Consider the following 16423-nt stretch of genomic DNA (forward strand, 5'->3'; position numbering starts at 1 on the left):
TCTTGATGGATACTTTTTTTATTTTCACACCTGTGGCATACCACACCTCAGGCTAGGGGCTGAAACAGAGCTGCAGCTGTGGGCTATGCCACAGTCATGGCAAAACCAGATCTGCGCTGCATCTGTGATCTATGGCACAGCTTGTGGCAATGCTGGATCCTTAATTCACTGAGGAAGGCCAGGAATTGAACCCACATTGATGGATATTTTTAAAAATGGCTATACCTGGGTCTCACTCCGGACAAATGAAATCAGCTGTCATGGCTGAGGTAACTGGCATTCGTCTTTAAATCTCCACAGGTGACTCCAGTGTGCAGGTAAGATCGAAGGCTATTGGGATAAAGGAAGAAAATGTGGTGATTTTCTTTCCGTTTATGTAGTAGTCATTTTTGTAACTTTTAATTCATCTATTAATTCATTAACTCACTAATTTCCATATCTATTCATTCATTCATCTTCATTTATTCAGTTACTAATCTACACAGTTGTCCACTCAGCCACCCACTTATTTGTTCATTCATCCATTGATTTATAGAGTCAGTCACTTAGTCAATCCACAAATCTTCATCAAGTGCCTAAACTCTGTGCTTCTGGAGATAAAGAAGTGAATGCAACAGAATAAGTCTTTGCTTTTCAAAGCTAGCAGTTTGTTTTGGCGGTGTTTCCTACAATGTTTGTTGAGAAATTACTTCTCTGCCTTATTAAAAGGGATTATGAGAAACAATGGTTTCGGGGTTAATCCTGAAATTATGAAAACTTTCCCTTTAATGTCATTTGCATGCACTGGTAATATCTCTGCATCACTGATGTATTTAAGGATACTGGAACTTCTAATTTTAAATTTGCTCAAATGAGATTATGACTGAAGAAAATAAATAAATAAAGTGTAATGGCTGCTTCCCTCCCACCTCCCACCAAATAAAGTTTGGTTTAATATCTTCAGCTGAAAAATGCAGAAAATCACTGTAATTAACTTTGGTTCAGTACTTAGTCCCTTTTCTATTTCCAGATATTCCTATTCCCATAAAAAGGCTGATTTATACATTGTTTAATCCATTCAATTAACTTCTCCAACCTCCCTCCTTATTAAATTGAGCCACATTTTGGGTTGATATGCTTCGTTTTAGTTGCTGCTTATTTATTTGTACTGATTCACTTGGCCTTAATATAGATCTTGTTACAGAGCCTTTGGTTGCTGTTTATTTTTGAGTGAGAACAGGATGTAAGTACTACATGTTCTTGAACATCAATACCAATTTGATCTTTCTCACTTGCTGAATCCCAGGATTGTTAAAGAAGCTTTATTCCTAGGGTATAGTGTACAATTTAAAGTCATATTTATATTTAATGAAAAAGAGTAATTTGTCTGGCTTTATCAGAATTTGATACTTGGTCCATGCTACCAATTTTATACTTTCTTGAATTTTTACGGCTCCCAGTTTTCACATGTTTTTCACTTTATCAGGGCTTCCCAAATGAGTTGATAAAAATGTCCATCAAAGGGGCCAGACTTTGAAAACAAACATATGGTTACCAAAGGGGACAGGTGGGGAAGGATGGATGGACTGGGTGTTTGGACTGGCATTATGTACAGTGAGGTATGCAATGATTGGCCAGCGGGGACCTGCTGTATAGCACAGAGAACTCTACCCAATATTTTGTGATAATCTATTGGGAAAAGAATCTGAAAGAGAATGGATATGGGTACATATATAACTGAACCACTTTGTTGTACAGCAGGAATTATCACAACATTGTAAATCATCTATATTTCAATAAAACATTAAAAATGGAAAAAAATTTAAAAATATATAGTATTGGGACAGACTGGAGTACTCTCACTAACTTGGATGAAGATATCCATGCTTAGTAAACATACTAAAATTTCATAATATATAATACTAAAAACAAGGTCCCTTGGCCTTAGTTCTTTAGACGTCTTTTTTTATTCTGTTTTCATAAAATCATTTTTAATGTATTTGTTACATATGTGTTTGTTACAGTTTTATGTAGTTGTTAAATTATTTTTAGTGTGAGCATAATTTAAACATTAATTTTCTTCAAAATCATGGGGAAAATTATGAAAAAGTGAAGATGTCACCTTTGTTTTCTCACTACCAGTTCTATTACAAAGAAGGTAACCAGAGTTAATTATTTCTTAAGTACCTCTTCCTGAAATTTCATATGTAAATAACATTTAGCCATGGTTCCCCCCAAAGGGAGGAAGGAACAAAGGAAAATTTTACTCAACAGCCTTTACTTGCAATTGATGAAAACTTTTTTTTTTTTTTTTCTTTTTAGGGCCGCAACCAGGGCATATGGAGGTTCTCAGGCTAGGGGTTGAATCAGAGCTGTAGTCTCTGGCCTGCGCCACAGCCACAGCAATGCCAGATCTGAGCCGTGTCTGCGACCTACACCATAGCTAACGGCAACACCACATCCTTAACCCGCTGAGCCGGACCAGGGATCAAACCTGCATCCTTGTGGATGCTAGTCAGATTCGTTTCCACTGAGCCATGATGGGAACTCCCACAATTGATGAAAATTTTACTCAGCAAATAGTAAACTCCCAAACTTCCAGGTTGCTTATACTGGTTACAGGAGAGTCTCTTGGGGGAGCGTCAGGGCAGGATGTGAGAGATGCTTCCCCCTGACCAGCCACCACTGGAAAAAGAGGCAGTTGAGTCCGAGAGAATCTGAATTGATGCTTTTTACATATTAGTATATGTGTACATGAGTGTGCTCTCAAATCTTATATACTGAAAAATTACCAATCTTTTAACTCATGGCTTATGGTTTTATATTTCATAGTTGCTGGCAGATTAGATATTTTTCACTTCACAAAAATTTCCAACTATTACCCACATTGGTTGCCAGAACAAGTATAACAAAGCTTAAGGAAGTTACTTGTGGAGTTCCTATTGTGCCTCAGCAGGTTAAGAGCTCAACATAGTGTCAGTGAGTATGTGGGTTTGATCCCTGGCTTCACTCGGTGGGTTAAGAATCTGGCATTGCTACAAGCCACAGCACAGATTACAAATGTGGCTAGGATCTGGTGCTGCCATGCTTGTGATGTAGGCCAGCAGCTGCAGCTCTGATTTGACCCCTGGCCTGGGAACTTCCATATGTGGTGTGGCCGTAAAAAAAAAAAAAAGAAAAGAAAAGAAAATTACTCATGGCTAAGTAATTTAAAAAGCAAAATTATTAAAAAAAAAAAACCTTTTAAGCATTTGTACAGAAAAAGGTCATATTTATTGTGGCATGTGGATATATTTTAATGAGTTTGTTCCACTTTGTGATGGTACCTCCAAAAGTAAGAACCTTACTTAGGGTTAGTGAGGATCTTAAAGTAGCCTTGGCTTTATAGGGCCATTTTTGAACCATAGGATCAATACGGATTTTCTCTGACTCTTATCTTTGTATAAATATTCTCCTTTTAGAGGATCTACGTATTTATCTTAGAATAAGAGACCTGTTGGCTACCAGTTAGGGGTATACCTAACATGCATGTATACACACATACATATATGCATGAAATACTTAGAATATGTCCTTGGAAAAATGGCAGAAACTTGAAGATCTGATATACTCAAAACATCAGTGAAAGACGAAATGAGAAAATTAAGCCTTGATGATCCCAAGTAAACATATATGACTTGTGGAGATAATTTTCATTGGATTGAACTGAAAGATGCAATGGGAAACATGGGGATGTCTCTTGTCTCAGTTTAGAAAAGCCATGATATTGGTTGGTGTAGGCCATTGTGTTGAAGATCAAGAGAACATTGTTCACCTAATGAGAATTTCTTTACTGGACTGGGAAAAGAAACTGTGCTCCCAATGAGGATTTCTTTATTGTACATTGAGATTCACTATACTCGAACAAGCAAAGGTAGTTCCATAGAAGTTTTCCTAAATTATCTCTGAAATTGATGAAAGTAATTAAATTTAAGGACTTTCACTTATTAATTGATTCCACTACAGGATATCCCCTTTATAGACAAAATTAGATTTTTTTTTTTTGTCCTACTAAAAGTGTCTGAACTGAACTGAGACTCTTAGAAATAAGCCAGAACTTTAGGCATTTTTTTAGAGTTTATTTGCCTTCAAAATGTAAATGTTTTCTTTTGTTCTAGCACTTCAAATTACAAGCAAAATAACTTGGCATGTTATAGAAATGTAATGGTCTATCTGAAATATTTTGATTACCTATTTTTCTGAAGTCTTTCTTTTTTCTTTAAATGCAGTGTTCATTTCTCATTGCCTCCTACGCTTGAGGACTCTTTGCTCTGTGCATGGCAAGTACAAGAAATATGTGGACAAGAATATGAATTTATGATTAATGCAAGGTAGGTTTGTGTGAAATATTACAATTTGCAAAAGCCTGAGAAATACAATTTCTTTGAATTCACAGTTTGCTTACAATCAGTGGGATTGTTAAGAAGCAGCACCTCCACCAACACTCGCTGTAGTCACTCTTCAAAATGCCTACTTTACTAACTTAAAAAAAAATTGCTTTGAAACCAATGAGTTCCTTTTTCTCTTACTAATGATTATAATAAATAATGTTTATTTCAAAGCAGAATAATCAGAAACAGAGGGAAGTCAAGAAGTAATCTGTATAATCCACAATACTCAGATACTGTTAAGTTCAGGATACTTAAGAATTGACAACAATCCCTTCATCCTACTAATTTTTAAGAAAGTTCAGTGAATGTCAGAAGTGTTTTAAGATTTAAGGATGGCAGTAAAACTTTGAAAATATTTGACACATCATAATTAAGACACATTAATATAGCAATCAATTAATGAAATTATTTTATATCTTTAATTAAAAAAAAATCAAAATTCCCAGTGCTGGAAAGGGTGCTCCTGGAATGTAAACTGATCTAACCTATTTGGAAAGCAATTTGTTAGTATGAGTCAGAGGTCTCACAAATGCCTGTGCACTTTGACTAGTAATTGCACTTTGGAGATTCTAACCTAAGGAAAAAATTATATAGTCTAAATAATGCCAAATATAGACAAACATTTTTATATAATGATATTCATAAAATAGCTAACCCTTATAAAGCACTTATTATACAATAGGAAATGTGATAAATGTTTTAAATGTATTATCCTGTATAATCATTCTCAAAAAATTCTGTAAGATATTTACTATTATTACCTCTCTTTTATTGAGAAGAAAATAGGCTCAGTAAGGTTAGTTAATGATTACTAACTAACCTCAGTAAGGTTAGTTAATGATTATTTATGATAATAAATGGTGAAAGTTGGATTAAAACCAAGGTGTATAAAAATTCAGGGTCTATAGTTTTCTTCGCATTTTGGAAATTTTAAGTCTATAAAAATGTTAAGAATTGAGTGCAATGAATCATTCACCTATTCAGTCAGATTTACCTGTTATTAAATTTTTGCTACATTTGTTTTCTTTCTCTCTCCCTATATTTATATATATATACCCCCACTTATTTCTTTCAGCATGTATCACAAAGAATAAGAACATTTTTTTTTGTGTAAGCACATTCCATCTTTGCAGTTAGGACATTAACATTAATTCAGAAATATTATCTAACATACCCTCCATTATTAATAGTGCCCCCTCCTCCATTTTTTTTTTTTTTTTTTTTGTCTTTTCTAGGGCCGCACCTGCAGCATATGGAGGTTCCCAGGCTAGGGGTCTAATCGGAGCTGTAGCCACCGGCCTATGCCAGAGCCACAGCAACACAGGATCCCAGCCGCATCTGTGATGTACACCACAGCTCATGGCAATGCCAGATCCTTAACCCACTGAGCAAGGCCAGGGATGGAACCCACAACCTCATGGTTCCTAGTCAGATTCGTTAACCACTGTGCCATGATGGGAACTCCTCCTCAACTTTTTAATAAGATTCATACTTTCAATTTCTCTGCTATACTGACTTCTTTGCTATAACACTATGCTTTTTGCAATAGCAAAAACAGAGATAATGTTTTTCTTGTAATATAAAAAGTTTAAAAAATTACAGCATAGCCATGTGATAAATATTATATCTCAAAAAATAAAATTTCTGAAAAAATTTAATGACATGGGACAATTCTTGTGATATATAAAAGTTGGACATAGCATTACAGTTGAACGTTTGTTCTTTTAACAATCCTGGGTTTATAGATATAGGACACTTGGTGCTAGCTACAAAGGAGAATTACCATGATCTATCTCATTTAGAATTCTTAGTGGAGGGGGTGAGTAAACCTTTCAATAAATGCCTGGAGTGAGACAGGGTAAGGAAATGAAGGATATATGGATTTCCTTGGAGAGGAAGGAGTCTAGTTAGGGTGAGGGGCCAGAGAAGGTTCCAGAAGTATGATGTCAATTATTTAAAATTGGATTATGATGATCATTGTACAACTATAAATGTAATAAATTCATTGTGTAATTAAAACGAAGTATGGAAATGACATGCAAGGATGAGCTAAATATTCAGTATGTCAAAGAGTATTTTTAAGTAGTAGGATTGTAGATTCTTTTCCTTCTCTGTGTTTTACTTCTCCAAGTTTTAAACAATACATGTATACATTCCATTATAGATAGAGAAAAATAATTTGTTGAAGATCTATTAAAAATGTATTATTTAGGGTTTGTCCAGTGCCCATGGTAAGCTGGTTAGTTGCAGAACACTGAGGTAACACACTCCTTGATCATAAAAAATAATAAGTACTTTTAAAAATGAGAATAACAGCCATTAAATTTTATCACTTTTCATTGTTCAATAGTATTTTAATTAAGGATGCTACATGCCCATTTTCATCCAGCTTGGTAGATACATGATAAGACAGAAATACATTAGGCTACAAAATAATGAGGCTTATTTAGATATCTTATAATCATGTGTGGACACCCTTCCTATAACCATAGTGATAGTACCTGTATCAGCAGCCAACTAAGTAGTCTAACAAGACCTAAAGTCATTCATCGCTCATACTCAACAATGTGATGGCAAATGCTATGCATTTGTAAAGAAATTTTCATGAAGTTATGAAATAGTAGATTATATAGCATGTAGATTTTTTTCCTTGCCTTCAAGTTTGCTTTTTTTAAATTTAGGCTTTCTGTCTTTCAGTTGTTCCCTTGGCATATGTGTAACGTTAACTCGCATAGCTGTTAAAGGTGTACTACAATTAACTCGTGTTTAAAATATATATTGTCTATGGTATGGAATGGTGATGTACAAGTTTGAGGTAATGGAGTAACCTGGGATGACTCTGAAATCACAATTACCAAAGGCAAATTTAGACCTTGAGCACAAGCCAGGGTCAACATGAAGATGAGACATCCGTATTGCTGTCAACTTTAGAAGAAAATAAATCAGCTAACAGAAGGAAGAGGAGGGAAAATTGGAAATTTTAATTGATCTCCTCTCCAGTCAGTTCTTTAACACCTGCAATGAGTCTGTCTTCTCCCTTGTATCATTGTAATGTGTTTATTTGATAAAGTCATATGGCTCCTTTAAAGATAATTTAATTCCTTTTAATTAAGAAAACCTATTTTAATAGCTGGCATTTTGATGCATGTGGTGCTCATGGCTTCCAACATATTGAACACCACTGCTCATTAGGAAACTCTTTAAAAAGTCATTTAGTGCAGACAGTATCTTCTGCTTAGCTAAACCAAACCTATAATTCAGGTTCAACATAATTGCAATATTATTCACAAACTCAGAGACAAATACTATACATATCCAGAAAAGTATAGCCTATGTGTATAAGATCACTGAACACATGGACCAGAATATATCTTTTAAATGGGCATAGGCAGTACTTCCCGTTTTAATTTTTCTTGCTTTTATTAGGAATGAAGGGACTGGCAAGAACCTAGCACTATGTGGAAGCTAATAAGTCATTGTTTCATTGCTTCTGCCCCTGCAAATGGCTTTAAATTTAAACATTTATTTTACTGATGAAAACAAAAGTCTAAACTCTAGAAGTCTAAATTAAATGTAATGACATATTCTCTTTGCTGAGCCTTTGTCTCACCCAGACAGGCTAAAGTGCAAGGCGAATGATTTGATCTCATTACCTTGCTGTTGCTGGTGGTTATCACAGATGGTGAGGGTTTTCATCACAGAGCTGTGCAACTGGAGACATAGAACAAAGGAGCCGCCCAGCCTCCAGGTGGTCATTGCTGGTAATTAATGCCTTGGGGAAAGTTCAGCTTGTAACAGTATAATAGCCTGGTGAGCCTGCCAAGGAAGTGGCCCTTTCCAAAACAATTCTTTTCTTTTTTTTTTTTTTTTAACCTTTCCTGTCAGTCATATAGCACAGTACACAAGAGATTTGTTTTCTAACAGAGGAGCCGATTAGAAGGCGAGAATTCTGTGTAATTTTTCCTGTTGGTTTTGCTGAAAAAAACCTGGGTGTTCTTTGTCTAGCACATTGTTTTATTCATTGCTTATGACTGTCTGAATTTCCCTGGGAATGGCTTAACCATTTTAAGTGCCTAATTTATGCCACATGCAGAATCTAGTAGGGCTAATCACTGATATGCTATGAAGAGGAATATCTGCTTAGTACTTAACAAATAGACTATATAACAGCTTCTCTAGTTGCCAGAAGCTAATTGTATCAGGACACTTTTTCCGAATATTAAAGCTATAATAACTCTTACTTCTGATTCTCGACTTGGAATGATATATTAGCTGCTGAAAAGTCGTATGAGATATGAGTAAGCAGATGAGGCTTTTGTGAAGGGTTATAAGCTAGACTTTTCAGAATGAACTATCCCATGGCAATAACTACCCTTTATTGAGTGCTTATGTGTCAGACTACTAGCAAATATTACCTTATATAATCTTTATGGAAAGCCCCTGGAAGATGTATTATTATCATTAATTGTGTAGGGAAGGAAATGGTTTCTTTAAAGGCCAAATAATTTGCTCAAATTTATAAAACCAGATATGGACTGGGACTAGAACTCAGATCATCTTACCTTAATGTTTCTCTTTCTATACATATAGTCCTTAAACTTTAGTGTGCATGAGATCGCATGCAGGGTTTGTTAAGACACAGATCTGATCCTCAGTCCACAGCTTGTGACCTAGTAGGTCTGGGCTGGGACCCCGGAATTTGCATACCTAACTTGTCACAGCTAGTGATGCTGATGTTGCTCATCTGAGGGCCACACTTTGAGATCCAGTGTTCTGTACCATGCTCCTCTCCTGAGAAGTAAATTAAAAGTGGGCTAATGGATGTCGAAGTTTGGATAACAAGCTGTAAACTGTAAGCTGTAAGCTGTAAGCTCTAGTTATAATTAATATTAATGAGTAACGAGGGTGAGGGCTATTTTATTTTTAACATTATTAACAGTGAAAAGTTTTTGCTTAGAGAACCGTTCAAGTATAGAAGTATTTGTCCGCACTATGCATGTATCAAGTATCAAAATAAAAGCTGATGTGGAAGGTACAGTAATCAACTAGAAACGATACTTGTCTTCAAGAATTAAAAAATCTCAATGAGATGAGTTTCCGTTGTGACTCAGCAGTTAATGAACCTGACTAGTATCCATGAGGACACAGGTTCCATTCCTGGCCTCACTCAGTGGGTTAAGGATTCAGTGTTGCTGTGGCTTTGGAATAGTTCACAGACACAGATCAGATCTGGCATTGCTGTGGTTGTGGTGTAAGCCGGTGGCTACAGCTCTGATTCAAGCCCTGGGATCTTCCGTATGGCATGGGTGTGGCCCTAAAAAAAAGACACACACAAAAAAAACGACAAAAAAAAAAAGGAGAGGCACATATTTACAAATTAGTAGGCAGAACACAGAAATATAATAGGTAAAAACAGTATGATTGAAAACATTAAACTGAGAAATATTAATTCCAACAGGTTATTAATTTCAATTTGGGGAAAATGATTTCTAAATATTCAATTGCTGTTTTCAGATATGTTTCATGGCATATGTTTTCTGTTATCTTTTTCTTTTATCACACTGCAGGTACATAAAAACCTTTTTTTATGATTTTTATACATAATAGGCATTATTTAACAGGTGATTCCATCTTCTGAGTATTACAGTATAGCAGTACTAACAATGTCTAAAAATGAGTCCTTGCTTTCCTTCTCATGGGTTTAGCCATTGAGTTTACCTGCAGAATATCCTTAAAGGATACTGGCCAAAGACAGGGAGGGCCCAGAACTCCATGAACCAGGAAGTTGCCATGATTCTGCTGCTGGGCAATGTCTCGCCTGAGAGTCTGGTTCATTCTGAGTGCCCATGAGGAGAATTTAATGCCTTTCCTGGAGGGGCAAAAGAGTTTCATTCTAGATAAGAAATCACTCAGGATGGGATAGAGTATGAAATGGCTTCAGGCATTTTGTAGGGGATATACTCATACAGAACACAAAAATTTTTCTCCCCTAAATTATAGTAAGTGGACATTTTGCTTTTCTACATAAGACATTGGCAAATTATTTTTACACTTTCTTTTTAACCCTTTCCTCTATCATCCATTTCCTTGATGCGAATTGTTTTTCGACATTAGTTATAGCTCAGGCTGAAACATTTTCCTTCAGAACCCTCTAAAAGAGGAGAATGAGGTGCTTGCTTGTCACCCAGGGCTCCACTGGCTGTCCTTTGAGGCTGAATGCCCTAAATCCACAGCCTTTGAATCATATGTTCTTTCCATGGGGTCTCCACCCACAGTAGAATGATATTCTAGCAATTATTTCTTAATTGGTCCTTTTTCCTAATATTTCCTATGCTTTATACATTATTTTTTTTAAATGACAGTCTCTCTTGTCCTTTAAATGCCAGGGTGTTCTGTAACCCTGAAAACATGCATTTCATATATGTTTTTACTTTAAGAAATTATGGGCCAAAATATTTTTTTTCTTTTTTTCTTTTTTATAGCTGCTCCTGTGGGATATGGAAGTTCCCAGGCTAGGGGTCAAAATGGAGCTATAGCTGCTGGCCTATGCCACAGCCACAGCAATGCCAAATCTGGGCTGAGTCTGTGACCTACACCACAGCTTACAGTAACGCCAGATCCTTAACTCACTGAGTGAGGCCCGGGATCGAACCTATGTCCTTATGGACACTGGTATGGTTTATTACTGCTGAGCCACAATGGGAATCCCTCATTCCATTTTCTTGATTGGAAACTGGTGCTTTTAAATGTTCTATGATTTGCCCAAGATCATATTGATAGTCAAGGCTAGCTATATAATTTATGGGACCTAGTGCGAAATGAAAACCTCAGTCTATTATTCAAAATGCAGGGAGGAGTTCCCACTGGCTCAGCAGTTAACGAACCCAACTAGCAACCATGAGGATGCGAGTTTGATCCCTGGCCTCGCTTAGTGGGTTAAGGATCTGGCATTGATGGGAGCTGTGGTGTAGGTCACAGATGCAGCTTAGATCCTGCATTGCTGTGGCTCTGGCATAGGCTGGAGGCTACAGCTCCGGACTGGACCCCTAGCCTGGGAAACACCATATGCCATGGGTGTGGCCCTCAAGAAACAAAAAGACCAAAAAAAAAAGGAAAAAAAGCTTTTCTTTTTTTTTTTACAGCCTCTATCTGAAGTTATTATAGTGCTTTTTATTTTCTGTTGAGCATTGTCCATACTTGGTTATGAGGATACTCAGGTGATACAAGCAGACTCTAAAGGTGCTTGGAGCCTCTCTTTGCAAATTGTGGCACTGGCTATGAAAGGCTACCCTGACTCTCCCCTACCCAGGTCCTGCCAGAGATAGAAGACATCATTGATCACTGGGCAGTGACAGAAGGGAAGACTGGGTGTGGCTTGGGTACCAGGGGAAAGGGAGCAGGTAGTTGAGAACCAGTCCCAGGAAGGCAGGACATTGTGAGAGGTAATGGCACCTGTAATATCACCAGTGCCATTGTCCCTTCAGACTCTGATTAACAAGTCACAAATTCAGAATATATTCACAAAGAATTTCAAGACAGCCACTACAAAACATTAAGACCCAAACATGAGACCCTCTCTGACCATTGCCTTCAGAGTAGGGGAGTTCATAAAAAAGACTCAAAGCTCATTAAAAGTCATTCAGCCATGAAGCTGGCACTCTTGGTACTAAGTACAAAGTTTGAAATCTAACATATTTATGTAGGATTCCAAAGCCTAATTCCTTCCTGTCTTGGAAATCATATGATTCAGTAGAGGGAAAAGAAGTTAACAAAAATCAACCACTGAAGGCTTTTACTAAGATAAGAGGAATCTTCATATAGGTCTGATGTTGGGGAGGAATAACTCCCACATTTCACACAATTATGTCATTAAATGCTCCGACTCTTCGTTGTCATTGTGCTTTCAATCAAATTATTTGACCTGTATATTACTCTTTCTATGAAAGCATGCAATATGAGTCATGGTAATGCATAATTATTGTTGCTTTTAAAAGTTTTCTGATTATGATGAACTGGAGAGTTTCCTCCCTAGCCTCTTAATTAGGTTTTTCAGAAGCAATGCTTAATCTTGGCCATGTGATTCTCAGCCTCAGACAATGGCCACCTGGGATGTGAAGGCTGACCTCCTCAAGAAGTTAGGCTGGAGTCCCCTGTTTGGAGAGGAGGCTGACACCCAACCCCAGCCCGCACTGCTGTTGTAATTTAATGACAAATTTTCCTTTTAAGTCTGTGTTCAAATTTCATCTGAGGAAAGAAAAGCAAATTCATCACGAGACCTGCACGTTTCCCATTACCCTTAATAAAACATATTCCACAGTGAGGAGTGACATTTTGAAAGAATAAACCTTTCAGCAGACTGGCTCTGTGTCATTGTGCATAACCGAAGCCTGGCAGGTCACAAAGGGAGATGCTGGCGAAGTGGATTAATATGTAAACCAACCTAGGCTGACTTAAAATGATTAATTCTGGGACATATTTTGTGAAACCCATTTCATTTTGTGAACAATTATGCCTAGAAATGAATTTGTATTCATAAGGCTTCCCCCGTTTTTACTTTAGTAAATGATAGGCTTTGTTTTTCTTGAAAAGTTTGTTTTTAACAATGTGGCAAATTAATTCTGTGGAATAAATATGTGCAACTAAAGCAGATACAGAAAATTATGGATAGAAAATAAGTGCATTTTCTAAAACCAGGGTGGCCTAGTTCTCCTGTGGTGTCTGGCTTAAAAAATGTAATGGATGTAGTCTATTGTGTGTTTTTGGATTTTTAAGAAACATATAACAATTCATATATGTAGCCTTATTTTAACATGATAAAAGCACTCAATTTCTAAACAAATCGCTGCAGCTAAAAGCACTGGGGTTGAATTATTGCTCTGTTCTTAGTACATAGCAGTCTTCCATATCAGATGGGAGCCAGCACAGCAGAGCTAAGGGGATCTGAACTGGCCTCCTGAGGTCAGGGATCTTCCATAGCCTGAAATCCATCTGGAAGCTTCTATTGTGCATCACTGCAATCAACATAGTTCCTTTCTAGAGACTGACAAAAAATCTTAAGAGTACAACTGTTCAGGCCACCATTATAGAGAGTGAAATAACTATGATTAAGTACATTTCAAACTCCTAGACCTTAGGTCCCACCTAATGGACTGTCAGAAAGAAATATGGAGCTTGATGGGTCATGCATTTTTCAGCTGGCAACTCTCTTACAGCATCTTCAGAATATTGTCTTCAGAGGGGGAAGGTTCATAAGAAAGACTAAGCTCCATGAGCCATTCATTTCCTCTTTTTAATGAATAATGATGCCTCTGATTCATCAGGGAGCATAAAGGATGCATTCGATTATGTAATGAGCATGTAAACTTTGTTGGTGCAATGACTCAACTCTGTCATTTCTGTATCCAATAGTGCCTGGTGTTATTAAGACAATATTTCTATATGTTTCAAAATAATCCACTGACTAAAAAAATTTGCATCACTCTGGCTTCATAAAGAAAGCATTCAAGACAGTGCTTGGAAATGGTGTTGTTTAGCCTGCCTACATAGAAGAGGAAGAATAGCCAGAGGAAGTAAAGTTCTAAGTGACAGTTCTTAAAGATAGTGGCAGAGTCCCAGGAATGATGTTAAGAGTCTAGCTGCATTTCTGAAGAAGCACTCAGAGCTCATTGCTCTTGTGTACTGCTGAGGTGGAATCACTCCTAAATTTGCCTTAATCCATCTACTAGCTTAAGGATGTTTACCTGCCCCCCTGTGCTCCACACAAAGAAAATGCTGAAACTCGTTTCAAAGAAACAAGCTGCAGATACAAGATACTCTTTTTGCCAACTTTTCTGGCTTAAATTCCATGCAAGTCATCTCACTTCAGCATTGGTGGGGGCAGGGGAAGGTTTGTGATTAACCATGGAATCCAATTAAACATAAAGAATTAAAAAACCCGTATGTAACTTTCCAAATGATGGGAGATTTGGACAGTAAATTTAAGTGAAACTTGATGATCTTCTCAAAATTCTTAAAGCCCTGTTATTTCACAGTGAGAACTCACCTCATCTACTTGCCCCTCTTTTCTACACTGCTTGTGCTAGCTTTCTTTTCCCCATCCTGACTGATGTACAGGCACTTCTCCAGGCAAGGCCCCTCTCTCTTCTCTGCTTTTTGGCACATGCAATCTGGAAGTGGTTGAATTATATACAATCGTATTATAGTCTTTAGCCACCTCTACACAGTCTTTTAGGTTATAATGATGCACTTTTTTCGTAATCAGAAAGGTGTATTTTAAAAATAAAATAATGAGCAAAATGAAGAACTATATAAAATAAACATTTAAAATAATTTCCTTTGGAAACTTTTTACTTACACCAGACCTGCCAACAGGAATATGTTACTAAGTACTTTTTTATAGCCTACATGTATCACAGGATAATCATTCATTCATTTAAGCATCATCAGTTTTTAATCTATATTGCCTCAGTTACCTTTAAGCTAGTTGAAGGGAGGAAACATATGTAACCTAAAAGGTGTAGCCCTTTTTCCCCAAAGGAATATTTGTCTTTTTAAATATTGAGGTATAGTTGATTTACAATATATTAGTTTTAGGTGCTCAACATAATGATTCAAAATTTTTATAGATTATACTCCATTTATGGTTATTATAAATGTAAGCTATCTGCCTGTGCTGTATAATGTATCTTCGTTGCTTGTTTATTTTGTATGCAGTAGTTTGTATCTCTTACCGTATCCCTATCTTGCCCTTCCCCAGTTCCCTCTCCCCACTGGTAACCACTAGTTTGTTCTCTGTATCTGCAAGTCTGTTTCTTTTTTATGTTTATTAGTTTGTTTTATCTTTTAGATTCCACATATACCTGATAACATATAGTATTTGTCTTTGTCTGACTTACTTCACCAAGCATAATACCCTCCAATCCATCCATGTTGTTGCAAATGACAAAATTTCTCTTTTTTTATGGCTAAGTATGATTTCATATTGTGTGTGTATAAATATATATATAAATATATATTTATACAGACACACACACTTTATCCATTCTTCTGTTTATAGACACTTAGTTTGCTTCCATGTCTTTGCTATTGTAAATAGTGCTGCTATGAACAATGAGGCACATAGATATTTTCCAACTGTCGTTTTCATTTTCTTTGGGTAGAAAACCAGATGTAGAATTGCTGAACAACATGGTAGTTCTATTTTTAGCTTTATGAGAACCCTCCATATTGTTTTCCTCAGGGCCTGAAGCCAGTTACAATCCCACTGAAGTGCATAGGAGTTCCCTTTTCTCCAAATCCTTTCCAACATTTGTAATTTCTAGTCTCTTTGAAGACAGGCATTCTGACAGGTGTGAGGTGATAGCTCACTTAGGTTTTGATTTACATTTCTCTGATGAGTAGTGATGTTGAAAATTGCTTTATGTGCCTGTTTGCCACGATAGATTTTCTATTTGAATCTTCTGCCCATATTTAGACTGGGTTGTTTGTTTCTTTGATAGTGGGTTATAAAAGGTATGTGTAAATTGGATATTATCCCCTTATTAGTCACATTTGCAAATATCTCCTCCCATTCATAAGCTATCTTTATGTTTTATCAATTGTCTTCTGTGCAGTAGCTTTAAATTTAATTGTTTCCTTTGTTTATTTTTGCTTTTGTTTCCTTTGTCTTAGGAGACAGATCCAAAAATATTGCTAGAATTTATGTCAAAGAGTGTTCTATGCTTTCTTCTAGGAGTTTTATGGCTTCTGGTGCTACATTTAGCTCTTTAATCCATTTAGAGTTTATTTTTATATATTATGTGAGGAAATATTCTAATTTTATTTCTGTACATGTAGCAGTCCAGTTTTCCCAGTAGCGTTTATTGAAAAGAGTGTCTTTTTGCCATGGTACATTCTTGCCTCCTTTGTTGTAGATTAATTGACCATAAGTGTGTGGGTTTATTTCTGGCCTCTCTATTGTGTTCCATTGATCTTTGTATCTGTTTTCTTGCCAGTACTGTACTGTTTTGATTACT

At 36.5% G+C, this 16423-nt stretch overlaps 1 long non-coding RNA gene across 1 annotated transcript in view; it reads left to right on the top strand.

Annotated features, from left to right (window-relative positions):
* Window positions 1-16423, top strand: part of LOC102162507 — a 131618-nt gene that overhangs the window by 81867 nt on the left and 33328 nt on the right. Inside the window, exon 3 of the long non-coding RNA XR_002339204.1 lies at window positions 4248-4349. This is a non-coding gene — a long non-coding RNA (uncharacterized LOC102162507). The remainder of the gene's footprint in view (window positions 1-4247; window positions 4350-16423) is intronic.

The sequence above is a fragment of the Sus scrofa genome, chromosome 15, assembly GCF_000003025.6.
Source record: "Sus scrofa isolate TJ Tabasco breed Duroc chromosome 15, Sscrofa11.1, whole genome shotgun sequence".
Taxonomy (NCBI): Eukaryota; Metazoa; Chordata; class Mammalia; order Artiodactyla; family Suidae; genus Sus; species Sus scrofa.